Here is a 26126-nt window from a genome sequence, read left to right on the forward strand (position 1 = left end):
CCTACCTCACAGGGTTGTTGTGGGGATTAAATGAGAGAGGAGAACTGTGTAGGCCAGCTTTAACTCCTTGGAAGAAAAGGTGGAATATAAATTTAATAATAATAATAATAATAATAATAATAATAATAATAATAATTTTATTTGTACCCCGCCCTCCCTGGCTGGAGCTGGGCTCAGAGTGGCTAACATCATATAAATAACACAGTACACATAAAAACAGGCATCAATTAATTAAAATACATCTTTAAATTAATTCAGACAAATTGAAATCTGGACAAATGGCAGTTATCAGGTTAAGATTGAGTGCAGTTAATACTTGCCAGGACCAACTGTTTTCACTGATCATATAAGGACCTGTGAACAGGCTGGGAGGCCTCCTTCATGCTTGTTCTTATACAAAGGAAAATAAGTCAGACTGCCCCCTGGCCAAAGGCCTGGAGGAACAGCTCCGTCTTGCAGGCGCTGTGGAAAGATGTCAAATCTCTCTTGTGGGAGAGCGTTCCACCAGGTTGGGGCCACGGCCGAAAAGGCCCTGGCTCTAGTCGAGGCCTGTCTAGTTTCCCTGTGGCCCGGGATCTTCAGAATGTTGTTGTTTGCAGACTGTAAGGTCCTCCGTGGGGCATACCAGAGGAGGCGGTCCCATAGGTACGAGGGTCCTAGGCTGTATAGGGCTTTGAAGGTTAAAACCAGCACCTTAAACCTGATCTGTACTCCACCGGGAGCCAGTGCAGCTGGTATAGCACTGGGTGAATGTGATCCCATGGCGAGGACCCTGTAAGGAGTCTCACCGCGGCATTCTGCACCCACTGGAGTTTCTGGGTCAGTTTCAAGGGCAGCCCCACGTAGAGTGAGTTACAAGTTTCAAGCTTGGAGGTGACTGTTGCATGGATCACAGTGGCAAGGTCAAGGCGAGAGAGGTAAGGACATACAGTCCATACCTAGCTTGCACTTTTGAAACTCACACTTCTCCAAACTTTGCATTGCCGTGTGATGTGTTGTTGTTTTTTAAAAATGTGGAAATGCATCACATTTGGGGAAATTGCTTATTATTTTACATTGTCTTATTGCTATTTCACATTTTATTTTCCGGTTAAATTTCTTTACAGCTCTGTGGGTAGGACACATTCCTTGCCTGCAGAAGACCAATCCCTGGTATCTCCAGGCAGAGCTGGGGGAAACACACCCCCCCCAGGATTCCCTTGAGAGCTGTTGCCAATCAGTGACAATAATGAGACAGGTGAGTCAACGGGCCTGAGCACTATGATCCAACTTTATTTTATTTTTCGATGCTTTTTATTAACTTTTTGTTATAACACATAAACACACACACACACTAAGATATAACTACAATTAAGAAACAAACTAAAAAGAAAAGACAAAACAAATAACAAACCTACAACCATAAATCCGTACGCTCTTGCACAAGGACTTATCATACCCTACTTTATATTTCCCATTCTCATTCTTTTCTAGTAGACTTCCTTCCTCATCAAAGCGGGTTTATTTTCCTGTTTGTTAAACTGTTTCTTTCTCATTTCATCATTTCTACCCTTCTCCATCTACTGTAGTTATATATTTTTTTTTTTAAATAAAATTTTTATTAATTTCCAAATTTTTTAACATAAACAAAAACAACATAAAAACAAACACAAAAAATCATATTTTCTTAGCCTTATTTCCATAACCCTCTTTTCCCGGACTTCCCCATACCTTTCCCTTTTTGCATCCTTAATTTTAAACCATTATTCAGCAACCCTTCTTAACCAATTAAATGTAAATTCATTCTCCTTTTCAATTCCACCCTCAAATTAAACACAATTTGCCGCTGCAATTCTACGTCTTCTTTTCCCTCAGCATTTTAGCACTCCTCAATTTTATAATAGTTCTTAAGATACATCTTAAATTTCTTCCAATCTTCTTCCACAGTCTCTTTCTCTTGGTCACGGATTCATCTACTGTAGTTATAGACCATATTGTGGTTTGAGAAAATTACTCAAATCAAGTCCAGGTTTTGATTTGAGGACACTTTTTTTAAAGGTAATCTCTATACACTCCCCACTCTTTTTGGAACCTTTGGTTAGACTGTCCCCTAATTATATCCGTCAATTTTGCAATTTCAAAGTATTCAAATAGCTGTCCTGCCACTCTTTTTTCGTTGGTACTATTTCACTTTTCTAATTTTTAGCTATTAATATTCTTGCTGCTGCTGTTGTGTATAAGAATATTCTCTTATTTTCATTTGGGATATCTGAATCTAATATGCCCAATAGGAAGGCTTCTGGTGTCTTTATAAAAGTTTGTTTAAATATTTTTATTTTTTTTTCAACTCTTCATATACAGTATCCCAAAAACTCTTATTTTTTTTACAGCTCCACCACATATGAAATAGTGTCCCATCTACCTGATTGCACCTCCAGCACATATTATACAGTGGTACCTTGGGTTAAGTACTTAATTCGTTCTGGAGGTCCGTTCTTAACCTGAAACTGTTCATAACCTTAAGCACCACTTTAGCTAATGGGGCCTCCTGCTGCTGCCGTGCCACGATTTCTCTTCTCATCCTGGAGCAAAGTTCTTAACCCGAGGTACTATTTCTGGGTTAGCAGAGTCTGTAACCTGAAGCATATGTAACCCGAGGTACCACTGTATCTCGTTTTATATATTTTAGATATTTTGCTAGGGGTTACAGTGGTGCCTCGCAAGACGAAATTAATTCGTTCTGCGAGTTTCTTCATCTTGCGAATTTTTCATCTTGCGAAGCACGGATTCCCTGGGTATTAACAGTTTTAAGAAAAAGGAAACAAACTTGCAAGATATTTTCGTCTTGCAAAGCAAGTCCATAGGGAAATTCGTCTTGCGAAGCAACTCAAAAAACGAAAAACTCTTTCGTCTTGCGAGTTTTTTGTCTTACGAGGCATTCATCTTGCGAGGTACCACTGTATATACCACCTGTAAAACATCTTCCAAAAAATTTCCCTTAGCGAGTAGCAAGCCGTAAATTTCCATTCTGCTACTATGATCCAACTTTAAACTCTCATGGCTTTCCCCGAAAAATTATGGGAAGGGCAGTTCATTAGGCTGCTGAGAATTGTTAAAAAGGTAATGGACCCCTGACAGTTAAGTCCAGTTGCGAATGACTCTGGGGTTGCGGCGCTCATCTCGCTTTACTGGCCAAGGGAGCTAGCGTACAGCTTCCAATTCCCCTCACAGAGCTTCAATTCCCAGGGTTTATTTAACAATCAATTCCTCTTTGCAGGGAACTCTGGGAATTGGAGTGGGAGCTGTCTGAAAACTTTGAGTCCAGGCTGAAGAGCAATATTGCAATATGTTTTTATGACCTACTTGTGAGTAAAGGGGGTCTACTTGTGCATAAACAGTCCCTGCTGCTCCTTCACTGTGAAATAGCTGTGGTTTAGGAGGCGAGAGCATGTAAGGCTTCCCTCTTGAGCCATCATTTGCTTGTTTCTGCTGCCTGCTCCCCCCTCCTTCCAATATTGATTTTGGACTGTTCCTGCCTGACCTTTGAATAAGTAAATACATGATTTTACATATCATTTTAGCCTGCATAATTTATGCAAGTTAGCAGAGTTTGTTGGTATTTGGTGCTGAAACGTCGGTGCAGATTTATCTCTTTATAATGATGTGGCAAGAGCAGCATTTTTTAAGGCGTGAAATCTCTTATCGCAAGGGTGCAGAAAATGGGAGTGAGGAATTTGCGGTCCTCCAGGTGTTTCAGGCCTACAGCTCCCATCGTCCCTGGGTAGTGAGTGGCCACACTGGTTGGGGCAGAGGTGGATATAGTAAAGCAACATTCGGAGGGACACAGATTTCTCTGTGCAGAACTGAGGCTTTCCACACACCATCCATTTAAAGAACAGGGATTCCCTCAAAGAACTCTGGGAACTGTAGTTTGTTAGAGGAGCTGGGAATTGTAGATCTGGGATCAACAGAAGTATAGTGTCCAGTTTCAGGGAATAATTTTAGTACTGTACCGCTCTATTTTACCCTGGTCAGACCCCACTTGGAGTCCTGCATCATGTTCTTGGCACCCCGGTTTAACAAGGATATTGACAAGCTGGAAGGTGTGCTGAGGAGGATGACTTAGGTAATGAAGGGTCTGGAAACGAAGCCTTTTGAGGAATGGTTGAGGGAGCTGGGAGTGTTTAGCCTGGAGAAGAGAAGACTGAGAGGTGATAGCCATCTAAAAAATGAGGTCCAATGCCGAGGGCCTTCTGGCGGTTCCCTCACTGCGAGAAGCCAAGTTACAGGGAACCAGGCAGAGGGCCTTCTCGGTAGTGGCACCCTCCCTGTGGAATGCCCTCCCACCAGATGTCAAGGAGAACAACAACTACCAGACTTTTAGAAGACATCTGAAGGCAGCCCTGTTTAGGGAAGCTTTTAATGTTTAACAGACCACTGTATTTTAATACTTTGTTGGAAGCTGCCCAGAGTGGCTGGGGAAACCCAGCCAGATGGACGGGGTATAAATAATAAATTATTATTATTATTATTATTATTATTATTATTATTATTATTAATGTCTGAAGGGTTGCCACACATGGAAGAGGGGAAAAGCCTGTGTCCTCCTGCTCCAGAGGGAGGACCTGAACCAATCGATTCAAATGACAAGAAAACAGATTCTGATGAAACATTAGGAGGAACTTTCTGGTGGTAAGAGCTGTTTGACGGTGGGCCCTCCTTCACTGGATGTTTTTAAAGAACTTGGACAGTGTATCTATCAGGGACTCTTTAGCTGTGATTCCTACATTGCAGGAGGTTGGACAAAGTGGCCTCAAGATCCCCCCCACCTCTACAATTTTATGATTTCATGATTAGTAAACTACACTTCCTAGCAATCTCTTGAGAGTCCCATGGACTGCAAGAAGATCCAACCTATCAATTCTTAAGGAAATCAGCCCTGAGTGCTCACTAGAAGGACAGATCCTGAAGCTGAGGCTCCAGTACTTTGGCCACCTCATGAGAAGAGAAGACTCCCCGGAAAAGACCCTGATGTTGGGAAAGATGGAGGGCACAAGGAGAAGGGGACGACAGAGGACAAGATAGTTGGACAGTGTTCTCGAAGCTACCAACATGAGTCTGACCAAATTACGGGAGGCAGTGGAAGACAGGAATGCCTGGTGTGCTCTGGTCCATGGGGTCACGAAGAGTCGGACACGGCTAAATGACTAAACAACAATAACAACAAACTACACTTCCTAGCAATCTCTTTATTTAAGGCAGGGTGTACTTTTAAAATGTATGCCGTGTGTACAGCCTGAGGGATTCGATTCCTCCTTAGGCGTACAATCAATGTTTTAGATCTGACCTCTCAATACACAGCTCATAACCTCTCCAGAGCTCTGTCATTTTTCAGGAGCGGTAGAGGGATTTGGGATGCTTTCTTGGAATAGCGTGGGGAGAAACATGAAACATGCCGTGTTTGCGTTATTGCATTTGCAGCTTCCTGGACTTCCACCAGTAGGAAATTCCTGGGACATTTTTTTTCCATTGTGCGTTAATGGTTCCCCCCCTCCTCTCCCTCCTCCCACAGAAGAAAAGAGAGGAGTTGTGGGCGGCGAGGGTGGAGAAGAGAATCGGAAACATAACAGAACAAATATTCCAGTAATGGTCCCAAATACTTTAAACTTTAAGGGCACACCAAGTTCTACAGCGCACCAGCCCCTGTGGCTGTTTTGTCTTTCTCCCTGGACAATTTATGACCTCACTCTCCTGCTTTCTCTGACATCACGCAGCATTGCCATGGGAACAGCTTTTGTTTCCACCAACAAAGAGGTACCGCAGTAATAATGGAACAAAACACAGACACAAATTTTCCAAAAAGGATAAATTTGCTTTATGGGGTTCAAGGGTTTCTTGAAAGTTGATGGGCACAAGTGCTGACATTTCAATGCAGATGGAAACTGAGGATCCTGACCAAATCTCTCTTCTCCGCATAAAAAGTTCCTGTTTGTGCATCTGAAGTATTTGGAAGGGAGTGTGGTTTGCTACCCTAAGTCATAAGGCACATCCCTTTGTTGAAAATATCATTCCATAAAAGGGCAGCTCCCTAGAACATATTAGGCATGGTTATAAGAACATAACCCCCAGGCCAATAGCCCATCTAGTCCAGTGTCCTGTTCTTACGGTGGACAACCAGCTGCCTCCATGGGAAGCCTGCAAGCTGAGGAACAGAGCCCTCTCCCCTCCTGCAATTTCCGGCAACTGATACTCTGAAGCATTACAGTGGTACCTCGGGTTAAGAACTTAATTCGTTCCAGAGGTCCGTTCTTAGCCTGAAACTGTTCTTAACCTGAGGTACCACTTTAGCTAATGGGGCCTCCCACTGCCGCTGCACCACTGCCATGCGATTTCTGTTCTCATCCTGAAGCAAAGTTCTTAACCCGAGGTACTATTTCTGGGTTAACGGAGTCTGTAACCTGAAGCATCTGTAACCTGAAGTGTCTATAACCTGAAGCGTCTGTAACCTGAGGTACCACTGTACTGCCTCCAACCTTGGAGACAGCACATAATCATTCAGACTAGTTGTCATTGATAGCCCTCTCCTGAATAAATTTCTCCACTCCTCTTTTAAAGCCATCTAACTTGGTGACCATCACTGCCTCCTGTGGAAGCCCATTAGAAAGCCTATCAACTGAAACAGCTAAACGTTCCTTGAACTTATCCAGATGCATAGTGGCAGAGTTTTGTGCTCCAGCACCGGGGGGGGGGCAGAGAGCAGGCAGGGGCAGGGCTGGCGTGTGCCCCGGGGGCGTGGCCCGCCGTCCATAGGGGCGTGGTGCGCATCCTGGGGGCGTGGCATGGTGCCTGCGGGGCGGGGCGCCCTGTGCGGGCGGAGGACAGGCAGCTGCGATGGCACCCCACCAGGATTGCGCTGCCAGTGGTGGTGCGCTCCCCCCGCACTCCTCTTCCTCCGCCACTGCAGATGCATATTCATCAGAAAAGCCCTGCTGGATCAGGCCAACAAACCCATCTAGTCCAGCATCCTGTTCTCACAGCGGCTGGCCAGATGTCTGTGAATTCAAGCAGGATTCATGAGCAAGAGTCCCCTCCCTCCCCACTTGCGATCCCCAGCAGCTTGCATTCAAAAGCTTTGCTGCCTCTGAGTGTGGAAGTAGAACATAGCCATGATGGCTAGTAGCCATCAATTGCCGTCTCCCCCAAGAATTTGTCCAGTCCTCTTTCAAAGGCATCCAAGTTGGTGGCCCTCACTGCCTCCTGGGGAAATGAGTTCCACAGTTCCTTTTATAAGTCCTGAATCTTACAATGTTCAGTTTTGCTGGATGTCCACAAGTCCTAGTGTTGCAAGAGAGGGAGAAAAACTTCCCTCTGTTCATTTTCTCCATGCCATGCGCACATATATATATGTATATATACATATATATATATGAATGAGAGTTCTCTTTCTCATGCATTTGCAATCATAATACACCTCTGGGAGCAGCTGCGTTAAATGCCACATTGTTAACTGTTTTAAACAATAGACTCAGTTCAGTTGACCAGGGGCTTCCTGGCTGCGTCTACATTTCTCAGTTTTTAGTTTTTAATTTATTTATTTCTGCTGATCCTTTCTTTTGTAACGAGCAATTCCAGGAATGAAGTGAGGCAGGTCTAATTAATTTCTCCTCTTGGATCTGCTTCATGCTCAATCCATCTTTGCAAATGTCTTCCCCGAAAGCCTAACCAGCTTCAAAGGAGGTCCAAGGGAATATCTGCACATGCTCAGAGTCCTTCCGTGGTAAGGGGGAGAAGGAAGGGGAGGACTCTGCTCACAGCAGACTTGCCATGCTGCCAGATGCGGGGGGGGGGGGGGTCCTGCCCACACTAGCGACGGCTTGCTCACAGTTGTCAAATTGAAGGGTGGATGCTAAAGCCACCTTTCCGCAGAATATGGTGGTGGCTTCTGCCCTCCACTACTTATTTTCTCGTTGCTTTTTCACATTTTTATTTGTTTGTTTGTTGCTTCAGATTCATACACCACTTGGTTGTAAAAAAAGAAGAGAGCAAAAAATCCTTAAAGCAGTTTTCCAAGAAAGGTAAAGCAAGGAAATTATCTATAAGAAAAATGAACAACAAGGTTTTAAGGCTTTCGAGAAATTGAAATAATGACAGACTAAACACAGAATAGCATTCACACCCACATTCTAAACAAATAATAATAATAATAATAACAACAACAAATTTTATTTATACCCTGCCCTCCCCTGCCAGAGCCAGGCTCAGGGTGGCTAACACCAGTAAAATTACCATAAAAACATAATGGGGGGGGGGGAAACCAATTTAAAATATAGGTTAAAATGCAATTTAAAGTGCAGCCTCATTTTAAAAGTAGCCCAACTAGTACTGAAAGGGTAGTGGTGTTGCCATTTGTGGACCTTAAGGTCCTCCGTGGGGCAAGGCTTACCTTAAACTATTGGTTTTGAGCAGGTGCTGAAAAGAGCACAGTGGAGGTGCTTGCCTTGATGTCAACAGGTGGGGAGTTCCAAAGGGTAGGTGCTGCCATGCTAAAATATTGAGTTCTTGCAAATGCCAAATGGGTATTATGTGGCACATGTAATGGTAACCAGGTCAGCTGATTGAAGTGGTCAAGTGTGTGTGTGTGTGTGTGTGAGAGAGAGAGAGAGAGAGAGAGAGAGAGAGAGAGAGATAAGGTGATCTCACAGGTAAACATTAGGGCCAGGGATGTCCTTCGATGGAAAGGGGGCTGTAGCTCACTGGTAGAGCATCTGCCATGCATTCAGAAGGTCCCAGGTTCAATCCCAAAAGGCATCTCCAGGGTTTGGGAGGATTTTTGCCTGAAACCCAATCGAGAATTGCTGCCAGTCAGTGTAGACAATGCTGAGATTTTGCCATAAACTGCTTCTGCCACCCATCTGCAGCTACACAAAGCTGTTTCATCCGCTTCCTGCTCAGTGAAGGCTAAGAATATTCCGCTATCTGAAATCCTTGAAAGTGTAGACATTGCTGAGCTAGATGCCTCAGTGGAAGGAGAACCTTCTATGTTTCAAATTTTCATTTTTATGTCCCCACCCACTCTTTGGTTCAGTTCCCCACATTTTCACATCTGTTTGCAATTTTTTTACAAACCCTTGTGAAAATTCACTAGCGTTTTTGTGCAAATTTCTTCTCATATACACATTTTTGTATGCAGTGTACACTTTACACAAACCAGTTTCCCTTTGTATAATGCACTGTTGTATGCATATATATATATATATATGCATTTTCATACATATTCTTTGGCTGCAGAACTTTGGAGAAGTGCAAATTTTGAAGGATGGCCGTATGTTGCTTCATGCACTGTTTCAGCAAGTGTGAGGAAGGCTCAGAATTAAAAGGTGAACTGAATCAAATTTCTTCCCTGTCCCTACACCTCCAGAAGTCCTGATGGTTTTGCTTATGATAGGGCTGTTATAGGGCAGTTATACGAAATTCTGCTTTATTACCACGGGGAAGGGATGTAGCTTACTGGCTAGAGCATCTGCTATGCATTCAGAAGGTCCTAGGTTCAATCCGGGGATGCAGGTGGCACTGTGGGTTAAACCACAGAGCCTAGGACTTGCCGATCAGGTCAGCGGTTCGAATCCCCATGACGGGGTGAGTTCCCGTTGCTCAGTCCCTGCTCTGGCCAACCTAGCAGTTCGAAAGCACGTCAAAGTGCTAGTAGATAAATAGGTACCACTCTGGCAGGAAGGTAAACGGCGTTTCCGTGCGCTGCTCTGGTTCGCCAGAAGCGGATTAGTCGTGCTGGCCACGTGACCCAGAAGCTGTATGCCGGCTCCCTCGGCCAATAAAGTGAGATGAGCACCGCAACTCCAGAATCGGTCATGACTGGACCTAATGGTCAGAGGTCCCTTTACCTTTAGGTTCAATCCCCGACATCTCCACGCAGGGCTGAGAGACAATTGCGTCTCATAGTGACCGACCAGCTGTTCCAGTGGGAAACTTGCAAGCAGGACCTGAACACAAGCACACTTTCCTCTCTTGTGGCTTTGAGCAACTGGTACTCAGAGGCATTGTTGCCTCTGACCGTGGATGCAGAGCATAGCCATCAGGGCAAGTAACCATTCATGGATTTCTCCAATCCTCTTTCAAAGCCACCCAAGTTAATGGTCATCACTGCCTCCTCTGAACTGAAAAACGTAGCCCACTAGGCCCCTTTGGTGGAAAATGCCAAGTTGTGCCTGTGGAATTGCAAGAGCCGGCAGATGAAAGCACTCCGGAAATGTTTACGGGACCAGATCCAAAGTCTGAACGATTTCCCAGACAACCGTAAGATGCTTCCAGTTTGCGTTACAAATGTTATCTGGGGACTTGGGATGAGAAAGACACTGCCCCTTGTATTCAGGCTTCCCTTCTCTGTGTGTGAATGGATTTGAACGTGTGTTCATTGCTTGGGCAAGTTGGGATCGAAAGGCGCTGTTTTGGCAACAACAGGAGGCTCACCGAGCGCCAAGGTAAATAATGACAGAAACGCGGTGCACACATTATTATTCCCATAATTTCCTGCTGCCCTGGGGCTGCAATAACTTACACACCCTGTGCCCCAAATGTTTTTAATTTATTTCTCAAGAACAGGATTATCTCATAGTTTCTTTCTCTCACCCCCCCCCTTCCCCTGCCCCATCCTTTTGCCAGGCCCATTTAAATATACTCTCCAGATAAGGAAACTCCTTAGCACACATTGGAGGAAGAGGAGGGGGCTGGTTCTGTATTCCAAGCAGCTCCTAGCACACTCCGCTGGCAACAAATCACTCCTGCTAATAGCGGACGCATGTGCTGAGTGCCAACAGCTATGCAGCTAAAATGGGGGCACTGGAGAAACGAGGGAGGTATCAGCAGGTTTGGGAAGGTTAAACCACAAAAGAAGATTCAGGACAAAGTACTTCTTTGTGCAATTCAAAGTTAAACTATGGAACTCGCTTCCACAGGAGGCAGGGATGGCCACCAATTTAGATGCCAGGGTCAGCAAACTTCTTCAGCAAGAGGCAGGTCCACTGTCCCTCAGACCTTGTGGGGGCCGTAATATATTGGGGGTGTGTGAACAAATTCCTATGCCCCACAAATAACCCAGAGATGCATTTTAAATAAAAGCACACAGTCTACTAATGTAAAAACACGCTGATTCCCGGACATTTGTGGAGGAGAGGCCTATCAGTGGCTCTTAGCTAGGCTGGCTCTGCTTTGCCTCCACAGTCAGAGTCAGGAATGCTTCTGAATACCAGTCGCTAGAAACCACACGAGGGGAGAAGGTTCCTGTGCTCAAATCCTGCTTGTGAGTTTCTCACAGGCATCTTGGCCACTGTGAGATGTTGGACTAAAGGGGCCATTGGCCTGATCCAGCAGGCTCTTCTTATGTTCTTATGCAAAGTTAAGGGGGCAAAAAAACAAACCCTGAACCAGGCTAATGAGGCATGGTGGCCATGGAACACTGTTCCTTGGGATGGGGTGTGTGGAAAACTAGTGTGGGTCAGGAAGGAATGGATCACTCAACACTGCCACATTTTTGATACAGGTCCCACTCGTAGGTCACACCATATATTTAGGCTTGGATCTATGAAGCTTCTCTGGACTTTATAGCAAAGTGCTGCCTCCTGGCCAAGATGGGCATGCCCTGCACAGTGGGGCAGAAACGTAAAGGGCAAGGAACTTTGCCCCTGGCCAGAAGAACTCTTTATAATTATTTTGTGTATTCGAGATCAGGAAAAAAGTTTCTGTTGCATGAAATACTCATGATCCCGGACTCGGCCGAAGCCCAGATTTCTTCCAGGGAATTCACCATGCCAATTCTGACCTCCGACCCCTTTGAAGAGTCCGTCCCTGGGTGGAAGGCAGAGCTGGAGCTGTGCTGGCTCCATGCACAGGGCCAGATTAGACCTTTGAAGTATTGTCTGTACTCATAGAATCATAGAACAGTAGAGCTGGAAGGGACCCCAAGAGCTGTCTAGTCCAACCCCCGGCAGTGTAGGAATAGCAGCTGAAGAATCCCTGCTCCAGTGTTTTCTCTGAATGGTGGGATAAAAGAGAAATGAATGGTATGGATCTGTTAATATGGATATATCTGTGCATAGGTTCCTTCAGGTACACCCTTAACACCCTTCCCCCTTTTTTAAAAAACAGAGTTTTGACTCTTTTTTTGTTGTTTTGTGCAAGGGTTGCCTGTTTTCAGTGGTGGTGGGGGAAGTGTAGATTAGGAGGTAGGGGGTCTGTTTTTATTTGGGTGGGTGTGTTTTGCCTCTTTCTGTGGTGGTGGAGTTCTGAGCGTCATCAGTTTTCCTTCTGTGAAATGGGTGTTTTGTGGTGCCCACACCAGTCTCCCAGATTTCCAAATGTGCCCGCAGGCCTAGGAAGTTCAGGGACCCCTATCCTATCCCCAAGAAGCAGTAAAAGCATAACCGTGATGCTCTGCACATTAAATATAGGATATGTTAGAGTGTGCACGCATTTATTCAGCAGGACTTGGTTTAAGATCTCTCTCTACATTTCCAGCTGAACTCCTTTGCTGTATACTATACCAGATGTGTGTGTGTGTGTACATATGTGTGTGTGTGTGTGTGTGTGTGTGTGTGTGTGTGTGTGTGTGGTATTCCATCCACACACACACTCACTTATGCCTAGTGGTTTAATTTAGGTTTCTGCCTGCTTCCTCTTTGCTAAATATAGCCCTGATTAATTATTCAGAGCATACCTTTTGTGGCTGAGCACTTTCTCTCATAGCTGTTGAGCCCTGAGACATGTTTTCCCTTTCAATAATTAATTTTTATTTCAGAAGCGCATAGTAAGATACCTTGTAGGGAAAAAGAGGGGAAGGGTGGTCTTTGAGCGAGATGCGCTAAATCCCAAAGGGGCCGATGAGCCTGGGGTCAGGGTGCCGTACAGCATTTCTATGTGTCAAGTCACAGTTATGCCTGGCTTGCAACTCCTAAGCAATGCTGAGAGCTAATTAACCAGGGAAGTGGCAGTAGCTCAGTGGCAGAGCACCTGCCTGGCATACAGAAGGTCCCAGGTTCAATCCCCAGCGTTCCCAGGTAGGGCTGGAAATATACAGTGGTACCTTGGGTTACATACGCTTCAGGTTACATATGCTTCAGGTTACAGACTCCGCTAACCCAGAAATAGTACCTCAGGTTAAGAACTTTGCTTCAGGATGAGAACAGAAATTATGCTCCGGCGGTGCGGTGGCAGCAGGAGGCCCCATTTGCTAAAGTGGTGCTTCAGGTTAAGAACAGTTTCAGGTTAAGTACGGACCTCCAGAATGAATTAAGTACTTAACCCGAGGTACCACTGTACTGGGGAAAGGCTGTACCGGTCAGTTTTGACAATACTGAGCTAGGTAGAGTAATGTTCTGATTGATATAAGACAGCCTCCTACATTCCTATTTGATTCAGCTCTTTATTTAGAAACATGAGGACTAGAATCTTTTCTTTTAGGGGAAGGGCTGTATCTCAGTGGTAGAGCATCTGCTTTGCCTGCAGAAGGCCTCCAGCTATAATCGTAGAGTTGGAAGGGACCCCAAGGGTCATCTAGTCCAACCCGCTGCAACACAGGAATCTCAACAAAAGCATCCATGACGGATGGCCATCCAACCTCTGCTTAAAAACCTCCAAGGAAGGAGAGTCTACCAGCGTGGTGTAGTGGGCCAGTGTGGTGTAGCGGTTAAGAGTGCTAGACTCGTAATCTGGTGAACCAGGTTCGCTTCCCTGCTCCTCCACATGCAGCTGCTGGGTGACCTTGGGCCAGTCACACTTCTCTGAAGTCTCTCAGCCTCACTCACCTCACAGAGTGTTTGTTGTGGGGGAGGAAGGGAAAGGAGAATGTTAGCCACTTTGAGACTCCTTCGGGTAGTGATAAAGTGGGATATCAAATCCAAACTCCTCCTCCTCCTCCTCCTCCTCTTCTTCTTCCTTCTTCTTCTTCTTCTTCCACCTCCCATTCCACTGTCTTGTGTTCTTGCGTTTCTATTGCAAAATTTGGAGAAGGGGGGATTTGGAAAGAGAGCCGCATTTTGGTCTTCAAATTGTTTCGCAAAGTGCAAACTGGACGAAGTTTCCCCGCGTCCCTACTTGACCCACTGACATTCCTTCAACCCCCCCCCCCCCCCACCAACCCCTTCCCAGGTTACAGGGCAGCCTGGAAAGCAACCCCCTAGTCATGTTGGAATGGCTAATTATGGAACGTTCGAGCATTTATCTAAGAAGATGATGCTTCCTAGGAATGAGAGATGGGGTTTTGTGAGGGGAGTAACTGCCTGCCTGCCTTGGCCCCTCCCTAGCGCTGCGGATTCCATTAAACAGTGTCGCCCGAGAAGAAAAGGAGTGAGGCTGGGTCAGGCTGCCTGCTGGAGTGGGTCAGACGAGGTTAAGCAGGTCAGGTCGTGTTTCTCTGTCTTCCTTGATTCCCGTCCCCCATCCCCCCAGCCTCAGGATCAATGCATAGAAATGGTGCCATTTAATCAGCTGCTAGCAATTTGAGGTCTGCACTCGAGCTGGTGGAATCAAAGGAGGGAGAAGTCTCAGAACGGAAAAGAGGAATGGATGAGAACAGTTACGTTCAAATAAAGCGAAATCATTTGCTTCTCCTTAAAAGGAACATGCCATAAGCAGGGCCAGTGTTGGCATTTGGGGCAGTTGCCTGGGCCTCCCACTCATCGGACAGGGTCCACTGCTAAGGCCTGCCCCTAACATAGGAAGCTGCCTTAAACTGAACAAAACCCTTGGTCTGTTTAGCACAGTACTGTCTACTCTGGCTGGCAGCGGAGTTTCAAACAAAGGACATTCCCAGTCCCACCTGGAGATGTTGTTGTTGTTTAGTCGTTTAGTCGTGTCCGACTCTTCATGACCCCATGGACCAGAGCACGCCAGGCACTCCTGTCTTCCACTGCCTCCCGCAGTTTGGTCAAACTCATGCTGGTAGCTTCGAGAACACTGTCCAACCACCTCGTCCTCTGTCGTCCCCTTCTCCTTGTGCCCTCCATCTTTCCCAACCTCAGGGTCTTTTCCAGGGAGTCTTCTCTTCTCATGAGGTGGCCAAAGTATTGGAGCCTCAGCCTCAGGATCTGTCCTTCCAGTGAGCACTCAGGGCTGATTTCCTTAAGAATGGAGAGGTTGGATCTTCTTGCAGTCCATGGGACTCTCAAGAGTCTCCTCCAGCACCATAATTCAAAAACATCAATTCTTCGGCGATCAGCCTTCTTCCCACCTGGAGATGCCAGGGATCAAATCCGAGATGGCTGGTATGCATAACAGATGCTCTACCACTCAGCTTCTACCCTTCTATACCTGGCTTTGAATGGACTTGTGATATGGATGGGCCAACTGGTTAACTACCTAGAGTAGGCAGATCAGTCATCTCAGACTCAGAGATGTTCAGATAAATCTGACTTGGTATGAACCAGCTTCTTGGCATCACTTGCTTGATATAGAACTTAAGAACACCAGAAGAGCCTGTTGGATCAGGCCAGTGGCCCATCTAGTCTAGCATCCTGTTCTCCTAGTGGCCAACCAGAGGCCCCAGTGGAAAACAAACTGGCAACCAGTCCTGCTGTTTTAAAACAGGGTCCACATGAGATCTCAATGGAACCCCAGACAGAAACCTGGCTGTTGCATTTTGGACCAGTTGAAGCTCCCAAGCCAGGGGTCAGCAAACTTTTTCAGCAGGACTCTGGTCCATTGTCTCTCAGACCTTGTGGTTATTGAAAATAAAATAAAATAAATGAATTCCTGTGCCCCACAAATTACCCAGGGATGCATTTTTTTAAAAAAAGCACACATTCTACTCATGTGAAAACACCAGGCAGGCCCCACAAATAACCCAGAGATGCATTTTAAATAAAAGCACACATTCTACTCATGTAAAAACATTTAGAAGACGATTGGGCCCCTTTAGTTTGCCTACCCATGTCCCAAGCTGTCTTCAAGGGAAGCCTCACGTCTTGTGCGTTGCAACAGCTCATCGAGCCGTTAGTTGATCTAGATGAACTTGAGGGTCCCTTGAAACTCTGCAATTCTATTATTCTGACTATACTTAAATAAATACCCACTACAGGAGCCGGGGGATCATTGGATATTAAATTTTCAGCAGTCGGAGCCGTTAGCCCGTTCCAGAGTTTATCATATCCCCCCCCCCCACCCATATTTTGCTTCATCTTACTGTTCTCAGTTCCTTCTGTTTTGATTTTATGTTATACTAGTTGTATCGTTGAAAAATCAATAAAAACTACTTTTTTAAAAAGTGTTTCTGTACCGCGGTATGGCAAAATAAACAGGGCAGTGTACAACGCCAAAATGGGAAAAGCACCATTTGAAACAAGGCAGTTAATCATTAAAGTGGCTGGCTAATTAAACAGCCGCAGAGGCCTGCCGGCATAAAGAGGTCTTCAAGAGACGCCCAGAAGTAAAAAATGAGGATGCCTGCCGTATCTCTGCTGGAAAAGCGTCCCACAGCTTGGGACAGGCAGCTCTAAATTCCTGACATCTAGATGTCGCCAGTCAGGCCTCTGTAACATGGGAGACAGCTAGCAGCTCTCCTGCGGATGATCTCAGCTATCAAGCAGGGATATAAGGGCTCAGGCGGTCTTTAAGCCACGTTGTTTAGGGCTTTCCATATCAGTGCAAATTTGATGGAAGAATCCAATTACCTTTGGGAGATGATATCCCATAATGCTTTGTAACAACAACAACAACAACAACAACAACAACAACAACAAACTTTTATTTATATCCCACCTTCCCCGGCCAAAGTTGGGTTCAGGGCGGCTAACATCAGTATAAAATCAAACAATAATTAAATTACCTCCTAAAAACAGGTCAAAATCAAATTAAAGTCTAATTACATGCCTTTCCGCAGGATTAGGGTTGGGAACAGTAAGTGCTCACTGGCCCAACTGTTTACGCTGATCTTATATGGGCCTCTGAGAATGCTGGGAGGCCTTTTTCATATTAGTTCTTATACAAAAAGAAAAGGGGAGTCAGGCTGAGCCCTGACCAAAGGCCTGGCGAAACAACTCCGTCTTGCAGGCCCTGCGGAAAGATGTCAAATCCCGCAGGGCCCTGATCTCTTGTGGCAGAGCGTTCCACCAGGCTGGGGCCAAGGCCGAAAAGGCCCTGGCCCTGGTCGCAGCCAGCCTAATCTCTCTGAGGCCCGGGATCTCCAAGGTGTTATTATTTGTAGACCGCAAGGTCCTCTGTGGGGCTGTTCTTCTCAGTGGTCCTCTGTGCTTCCTAGCATGAAATATTAGAAACCATTTTTTCTATTTTTAAAAATCTCCTTCTCCTCCTGTCCATCTTCTTATCCCAGTCCCAGTAGCACAATGGGTCAGTGTGTCTGGCTGTTAACCAGAAGGTTGGTGGCTCAAGCCCACCCAGGGACAGCATTCCTGCACTGCAGGGGGTTGGACTAGATGACCCTCAGGGTCCAACAAATCTATGGTTCTATGATTCTTCTTCAGCACCCATCTTTGGATATATGTTTTTTCAAGTTCTCTGCGTCATTTCCCATTGTTTGCTTCTTACACCCCCACAAGCCCTGCAGTTGGTTTTGGATTGTCCATCCGTTGCATTGGTGGTCTCTTGCAATTTCAAGGTCTCCATACTAACACTGCTTTATTCCATTGGCCTGTGTCACCATGTGTCCAGCATGTGTCCATTTTAACGTCAACCTTCTTTACTGATTTGGTTCTTAAAATTTATACTCTGCTTGAAATAAACCTCAAAGCAGTTTACAAAAAGAATGAAACTATAAAAAAATCAACAAAACAAGTTAAAAACAAATATTTAAAACATGAAAAGAAAATCAAAATCAGCAATGAGCTAAAAACCAGATGAAATCATGTGTCAATGTCCTACATAACTAGATAAGCTCTAAAACTAATGTGGAAATCTGGCAATAATAATAATAATAATAATAATAATAATAATAATAATAATTTATTATTTATACCCCGCCCATCTGGCTAGGCTTCCCCAGCCACTCTAGGCAGCTTCCAACAAAATATTAAAATACAGTAATGCATCCATAATGTATTACTGTATTTTAATATACAGTTTATGGACAAATGTTGAAGTAGAACAATAATATATATAAAATGGAGAAAGACAATGCAGAAAATTTAGAGGTGATATAAAAAGTCAGAAGGAAGGAGGGAAGTCAGCTCCTAGGAGCAAGTGTGGTGTAGTGGTTAAGAGCGGTAGTCTCGTAATCTGGGGAACCAGGTTCGCGTCTCCACTCCTCCACATGCAGCTGCTGGGTGACCTTGGGCCAGTCACACTTCTCTGAAGTCTCTCAGCCCCACTCACCTCACAGAGTGTTTGTTGTGGGGGAGGAAGGGAAAGGAGAATGTTAGCCGCTTTGAGACTCCTTCGGGTAGTGATAAAGCAGGATATCAAATCCAAACTCCTCCTCTTCTTCTTCTTCTTCTTCTTCTTCTTCTTCTTCTTCTTCTTCTATAAATGTAAAATGTAATACAATATGTGTATGTGTATGTAGCATAAAACTTGTAAAACTAATAAAGATTATATTGCAAAAATAATAATAATACAATAATGCATCAAACATTAAAAGCTTCCCTAAACAGGGCTGCCTTCAGGTGTCTTCTAAAAGTCTGAACCAAACCAAACTTAAGTTTGGTTAAAGATCTACCTTGGTAAGCTCAGTTGGTGGAGCACGAGACTCTGAATCTCAGGTCTGTGGGTTCAAGCCCCACGTTGTGCAAAAGATTTCTGCACTGCAAGGGGTTGGACTAGATGACCCTTGTTGGCCCCCTTCCAACTCTATGATTCTATGTGATGGAAAACTGGAAGAAACTGGAATGGAGAGATTTGCCTGTCCCTGCTCACACCGTGCCTGCGAAGTAGGACAGTTATTACCATGTTAAAGGTTGGAAACTGAGGGTGAAAGACAGAAAGACTGATGATGAGTCTGGCACCTGTAACAGTGCCATTTCCACATGGGAAACAAAGGATGGGAAGTTTCTTCCTCCCAGCATCTCAGACCTTTTAGCTTTGGACATCAGTAAGCTTTTAAAGGAAGAGGCTTGGATGGCAGTCACCTGCTCCCCTTGCAAGTTTTAAATGTGGGTTGATAGCAGATTCTCCAACTGACTGAAGCCAGGCAGCATTGCTCTGCGGCAGCAAAAAGACCTAGAAAGTAGGTCGTGGATTAATCCTGCTGGTTCCAGCAATTAGAGTATACAATGGGGTCGAAAGTTCATGCTGAGCCTGGGAATGCAGATGGAGACGGAGTTTCTCCCTTTCTTAGCTGCCGCATCGTCCCTGAGCTGCTACTGGGAAGAGATTTGCCATTAATTGGGGAACTGCATGTTCTTCAAAGCATGTCAGGGCTGGAGATTCAGGGAAAAGGGATGATAGACCCGAAGGGATGTAACTGCCGATCAGTAAAGTAATCTACTAAACAAAGAGTTGATTAACTGGCTGTGTTTAATACGTGCATGTAGATTTTAAGCAGTAGGGGCTTGGGTTGGTGGAGAAATTCGACCCGGTTCGCATTTCAAGCCGATTCCATCAATTTTGCCCTTTCCGAAACAATATGAGAACCAAAACTCAGCCATCCGAAAATTGCACATATTTGAATTTTGCAATGAGTTCTCCGGCCAAACAGTTTACAAGGATGCATATATTGGGGGGGGGGTTGTGCATAGAAGTGATGTGGTAGTGAAAACAATATACCAAAAATGTACTGCATTAGGAGAAATTGGTTGCAAAAATGTGCACATTATTCAAGACTGCATACCAACATGTGTTTATTGGGCGAAATTTGCAGATTATGTCTACCTGGAGTGAAGGTGGAATGTGAGAGCAATTGGTACTCCCAGACTAAAAAAGAAAGAAAAAGGGATTGAATATGGCAGCAACTGTTATTGGTGACCCCACAGCAGTGGTGGTGGACCTCAGGCTAGGAGGCCAAATGTGGCCCTCCAGGCATCTTTGTCTGGCCCTCAGGACTCTCTTTTGAAGCTGTTTTCTTTCTGGCATGTGTCATGGGAATTAATCCCACACACTCGTATGTATGTATGTATGTATGTATGTATGTATGTATGTACTGTATTTTTCTGTGTATAAGACCATATTCCCCCCCCCCATTTTTTAAGTTTAAAATTGGAGGTCATCTTATACATGGAATGTTTAAAATACAGTGGTACCTCGGGTTAAGTACTAAATTTGTTCCGGAGGTCTGTTCTTAACCTGAAACTGTTCTTAACCTGAAGCACCACTTTAGCTAATGGGGCCTCCCACTGCCGCCACACTACCGGAGCACGATTTCTGTTCTCATCCTGAAGCAAAGTTCTTAACCTGAGGTACTATTTCTGGGTTAGTGGAGTCTGTAACCTGAAGCGTATGTCACCTGAAGTGTATGTAACCTGAGGTACATACATTTCTTAATTTGGGGCTCAAAAAATAGGGGTCGTCTTACACACGGAAAAATACGGTATGTATGTATATAGCACACTCAGTATCTATAGTGCTTACAGAGTACAGGTCCCTGCCACAAGGTGTTTACAATCTAAAATATGAGAGTGGGGAAACCTCAGCTTCTGGACTGGTTGTAAGAGCAAGGCAGGTTGACTGAGGGCAGATTAAGATCAGTGGGGCAGCATCCTGTTAGCCCCAACAGGCCAGCCTACGCTGGAGAGTTTCCCAGGCTGCTCCTACGCCCCTTGATTTCTTTCTAAAGAAGGGTCCTCTCCCAATGCAGTGTGAAGGGGCAGTCGGGCTGCTCTCCCTTTCGCTTTTCAGGCTGCAATCGTACATATTGTTTCTTGCGCTCCAGAGGAAGCTGGCAATAAAAAGTCGGTGTCTATAAAAAGAAACATGTGGTCGGGGAATGGGTTCCTACTCTGAGTCAAAGCAGAGCAAGTGTGTAGTCAGAAATTCCAACCCAGAAGGGGTCAGGGAGGCTTCCAAGATGACTGACGCATATGGCTTGCTGCTCTGCCTCCCCCTCCCCAACCCCTTGTCCTCCTGGCCTTTGGGATTCCAAGGAAGAATGATACCATATCACAAGCTCTTCCTGTGAGTGTTGAATACACTCTCCCCACCTCCCTCCATCCTTCTTCAGTTCTGCCTCGGTCTCCCTTTGCCAGCTCAGAGACTTCACACCGCATGCAAGATGATGGCTGTGACCCAATGAAATATAGTCTGCTCAGTTAACTCAATTAACTTTATTTGATTAACGTTGGTTGGTTGGTTGGTTGGTTGGTTGGTTTGGAACACTGGCTCCCAGAGCAGCTTACCTACAATCAAAACAAGGCAATCCTTGCCCGCAAGCTTACATTCTAAAAAGAAACATGGCACACAAGGAAAAGGAACAAGGAGGGAAGAGGAAAACCAAAACTCAGACACCAATTTCTAAACAGTTGTTCCTATACAGACCAGCTTACCCAGCATAAGGCAGGAGGTCCCTGATGGAACTGGTCTCTCACACCAGTTCCAAAGGAGTGAGCTCTGCTGCCCTGCTTTCCCATTGCTGCAGTAGCCGTCCCCAAATTGCAGTTGAGGGGAGAGTTTTAAATGTGCTTTAAATGAATATTGTGGATATACCTATGATCAATCAGCTGATTATGTGGTTGTTTTCGTTTCTTTTGAAATCTAACCGTAATATTAATCTACTTCGCAGCAATTCACCATACCACACACATGCATGCAGGAAATAATCATATATCACCACAATCTTATGAGCATATTTATTCTGCTGTGCTCACAAAAAAAAACACCTCTTCATGAAGAACATGTTCAACTTGTTTGTTTTTTTCTCTGCAGTGGCGCCTGTGATGTATTGCTTTGTTCTAACCCTGTGAAGGCAGAAACGACGGCATGCAGGTTTGTGAAATATTCTGTCTGCCCCGTGTTTACTGCACTTTGCAGATGGCAATATTTCAGCAGCAAACAACACCAACACCACTCCTCACTGCTACCCTCCCAGCTTTCCAGACAGGGAGACTTCCCTCTCGGTATGCCCCTGACCAAATGCCAGTGCATGACACAAACTCGGGTCAGCTGGGAAAGGGGTTTAAAAAAACCCTATAATTACAGACTATATGTCAGACAAAATACAATTGCTACCCCGCAGAAACACACTGCCAGCCCATTTTTTGGTGTATGTGCGTGTGTGCAAATTGCAAACACGGAGTGTTTCAGAGACTTGGAGGCAAGAGGAATCTGCAACCAAAATATTGCAGTGAAAATTATTGTTCAGGATTCCAGCCAGCCTTTCTTTTCCCAGGGAGACTACATTCCGTCCATTCCAGACCCAGTTTTCTTTCTCTCCCTCCAAAAGTCAACCAGCAATCCATACCCACTGGGCATGTCCATTCCTCTTTGGTTCTGCCACTGGCAGGATTTCCCCCCCATTTTTTTTGTACTTCAGCCCAACATGCAGTTTTTTCACTCCTGTTCATAGATGATACTATTTTGTTGGGGTTTTTTTGTTTTTTTTTAATAGTATTTGTTCAAATTTTAAAGATTACAAAGATAAAGAATAAAAGGACAGAAAAATAAAAATAAAAAGAGACAGAAAAAAATACAAACAATTATCACAAAAAAACCCCAGATCAAACCTTTACAAAACTTTCTTTCCTTTGCTTATTTCCTTGACCTCCTCACACCTCCCTTTTTTGTATTCTAGTTCAATTAGATATTTCAGCAAATCCTTTCCAACTTTGTTTTTATCCTAATAATTTATCTTAATATACTGTAATTCTCGTCTTTCACCAATTAAAAAATCAATTTTAACCTAATCCTTTATATCATTTCTGCTAAAACCACATACCTTCATTCCAACATCCTTCTAACATTCCTTAATTTTGCAATGTTTCTGTAGATAAACTTTAAATTTTTTCCAATCTTCTTCCACCAACTCTTCACCTTGGTCTCGGATTCTGCCGGTCATTTCCACCAGTTCCATATAGTCCATCACTTTCATCTGCCATTCTTCCCGGGTGGGTAAATCTTGTGTCTTCCAATACTTCGCGATGAGTATTCTTGCTGCTGTTGTTGCATACATAAAGAAAGTTCTGTCCTTCTTTGGCACCAATTGGCCGACCATGCCCAGGAGAAAGGCCTCTGGTTTCTTCAGGAAGGTATATTTAAATACCTTTTTCATTTCATTATAGATCATCTCCCAGAAAGTCTTGGGCATGTCCACCAAAGGTGAAAGAATGTACCTTCAGTCTCATTACATTTCCAACATTTATTTTCGGGCAAATGATAAATTTTTGCAAGCTTGACTGGTGTTATGTACCACCTGTATATCATTTTCATTATATTCTCTCTTAAGGCATTACATGCCATAAACTTCATACCTGTGGTCCATAACTGTTCCCAGTCAGCCATCATAATGTTATGTCCAACATCTTGTGCCCATTTTATCATAGCAGATTTCACCATTTCATCCTGAGTATTCCATTTCAACAGCAAGTTATACATTCTTGACAAGTTCTTAGTTTTAGGATCTAACAGTTCTGTTTCCAATTTTGATTTCTCCACCTGAAAGCCAATTTTCTTATCCAAATTATAAGCCTCCATTATTTGGTAATAATGAAGCCAATCCCGTACTTTGTTTTTTAGTTTTTCAAAACTCTGCAGCTTTAATCAGTCTCCTTCTTGTTCCAATAGATGATACTATTTTGGCTACATACAAACTAGCAGTCCGATAATGAGTTTGCCAATACTGTATACCAGGCACATCCAACTTCAAAGAGACTGCGATCTACTCCCACTATAAAAAAACCTGACAGTGATCTAGCCATTGGATTGACCAGAGTTGTTGAGCTTTTTGGGGGGAGGATGAAGGGACTTTGTCAAAAGCCTAACTGAAATCAAGATACACTACATCCATAGCATGCCCATGATCCACAAAGCTTGTAACTGTATCAGAAATAGAAATGAGATTTGTCTGGAATGACTTGTTTTTGAGAATCCCATGCTGGGTATTAGTAATCACAACATCCTTTGCTAAGTGCTCACAGGTAAAGGTAAAGGTACCCTTGACCCTTAGGTCCAGTCACGGACGACTCTGGGGTTGCGGTGCTCATCTCGCTCTATAGGCCGAGGGAGCTGGTGTTTGTCCACAGACAGCTTCCAGGTCATGTGGCCACCATAACTAAGTCGCTTCTGGTGAACCAGAGCAGCGCATGGAAACGCCGTTTACCTTCCCACTGCAGTGGTACCTATTTACCTACTTGCACTTGACGTGCTTTCGAACTGCTAGGTGGGCAGGAGCAGGGACCGAGCAACGGGAGCTCACCCCGTCGCGGGGATTCGAACCGCCGACCTTCTGATAGGCAAGCCCTAGGTTCTGTGGTTTAGACCACAGCGCCACCCGTGTCCCAGTGCTCACAGAGTGACTGTTTAATTATCTGTTCTAGGACCTTTCCTGGTCAAGCTGACTGGCTGGTAGTTACCTAGCTCTTCTCTCTCTCCCCCCCCCCTTTCTGAAGAGGGGGACATAATAATAATAATACAGTGGTACTCAGGTTAAGAACTTAATTCGTTCCGGAGGTCCGTTCTTAACCTGAAACTGTTCTTAACCTGAAGCACCACTTTAGCTAATGGGGCCTCCCGCTGCCGCCGGAGCACGATTTCTGTTCTCATCCTGAAGCAAAGTTCTTAACCCGAGGTAATATTTTTGGGTTAGCGGAGTCTGTAACCTGAAGCGTATGTAACCTGAAGCGTATGTAACCCGAGGCACCACTGTAGTTTAGAAAGTCTTCCAGAATATTATTTACTTATTTAGCATACTTTATTTAATTTGTCGGACTCTGCGCAACCCTTTTCTCCCTCTCTCACAGAACTCGTGGACATCCAAAAAAAAAAAGGGAGTGTTGGAAGATTCAGTACAGATCAAAGAAAGTACTTCATGCAGCACATAGTTAAACTATGGAACTCACTTCCACAGGAGGCAGTGATGGCCACCAAGTTGGACGACTTTAAAAGAGGATTAGCCAAATTCCTGAAGGTAAAGGCTATAAATGGCTATGGTCTGCCTTCATAGTCAGGGGCAGTGGTGTTTCTGAATACCAGTTGCTGGAGGAGGAGAGAGTGCTCTTGTGCTTGGGTTCTGTTTGCAAGTTTCTATGGGCATCTAGGTGGCATCTGGTCGGTCACTGTGAGAACAGGATGCTGGACGAAATGGGTCATTGGCTTGATCCTGCAGACTCTTCTTATGTTCTTATGGCTTGCAGCCACATTTCAAAACATAAAAATGGTTTTTAATAATTTTGTATGTTTTGAAACCTGAACCATCCTTTTATGATATCATTTCCAGTCATTTCTGTATATCCAGCTAGCTCACTAGCTATATGCACTGTCTGACTCTAATTGTATATTATTCAGTAAGCCTATGAATTAGGGAATCAGACCAGAGGCACAAAATCCCTTTTCTTTGGATACAGACAAAGTGTGACAGGGCCTGATAACATCGCTGTAGTTATCATGATGTATACGTAAAAATAATCTCAGCAGATGGTCTCGAAAACACACTGCTGTTTGCAACTTAGCCTTGAATATAATCAAGAGTGGGAATCTCAGATCTTGCCAAATTTGACACCCTCTCCAACAACGTCTCCCCGCACTGACTGAAAATGTGCCCCTGCAGGTGGTGGGTTGACAGCTTGCAGGTCCTTCTGACTGATAAGTTTCTATGTGAATCTGGAGGTGGGGGAACCTCACTCTTTTTTAATTTTAAAGTTGGATGATTTGCTTTTTCACTTAAAAAAAAAGAGAAAAGTCTCTAGAGCCACATTCCTTATGCTGGGAATGGGGGAATTAAGGTTGCATGCGCACAACATTTTGCGCTAGAATCAATGGAGACTGACTGAGTACTTGTTCTTTCTATACTGTCAACACACAGTCTTGATCTACCCCGTCTTATTTGCCCATGAAAAGTGCTTATTGGGAAACTGGTTTCATTCTGAAAATAGAAACTCATTGAAGATTCATTCTCAATTACCCTACAGTGTGTCCATTTTAAATGTAGGCGGTCCCAGTGATGGGTCTGTATATATTCACACCTCCCCCATGTTGTGGATGCGTGTGTACCAAGTTCATAATCACCGCTCCCGTCGTCATTCACCTGGGGAACATTCAGGGAGAAA

Source organism: Podarcis cretensis, assembly GCF_951804945.1.
Source record: "Podarcis cretensis genome assembly, chromosome: 16".
Classification (NCBI taxonomy): Eukaryota; Metazoa; Chordata; class Lepidosauria; order Squamata; family Lacertidae; genus Podarcis; species Podarcis cretensis.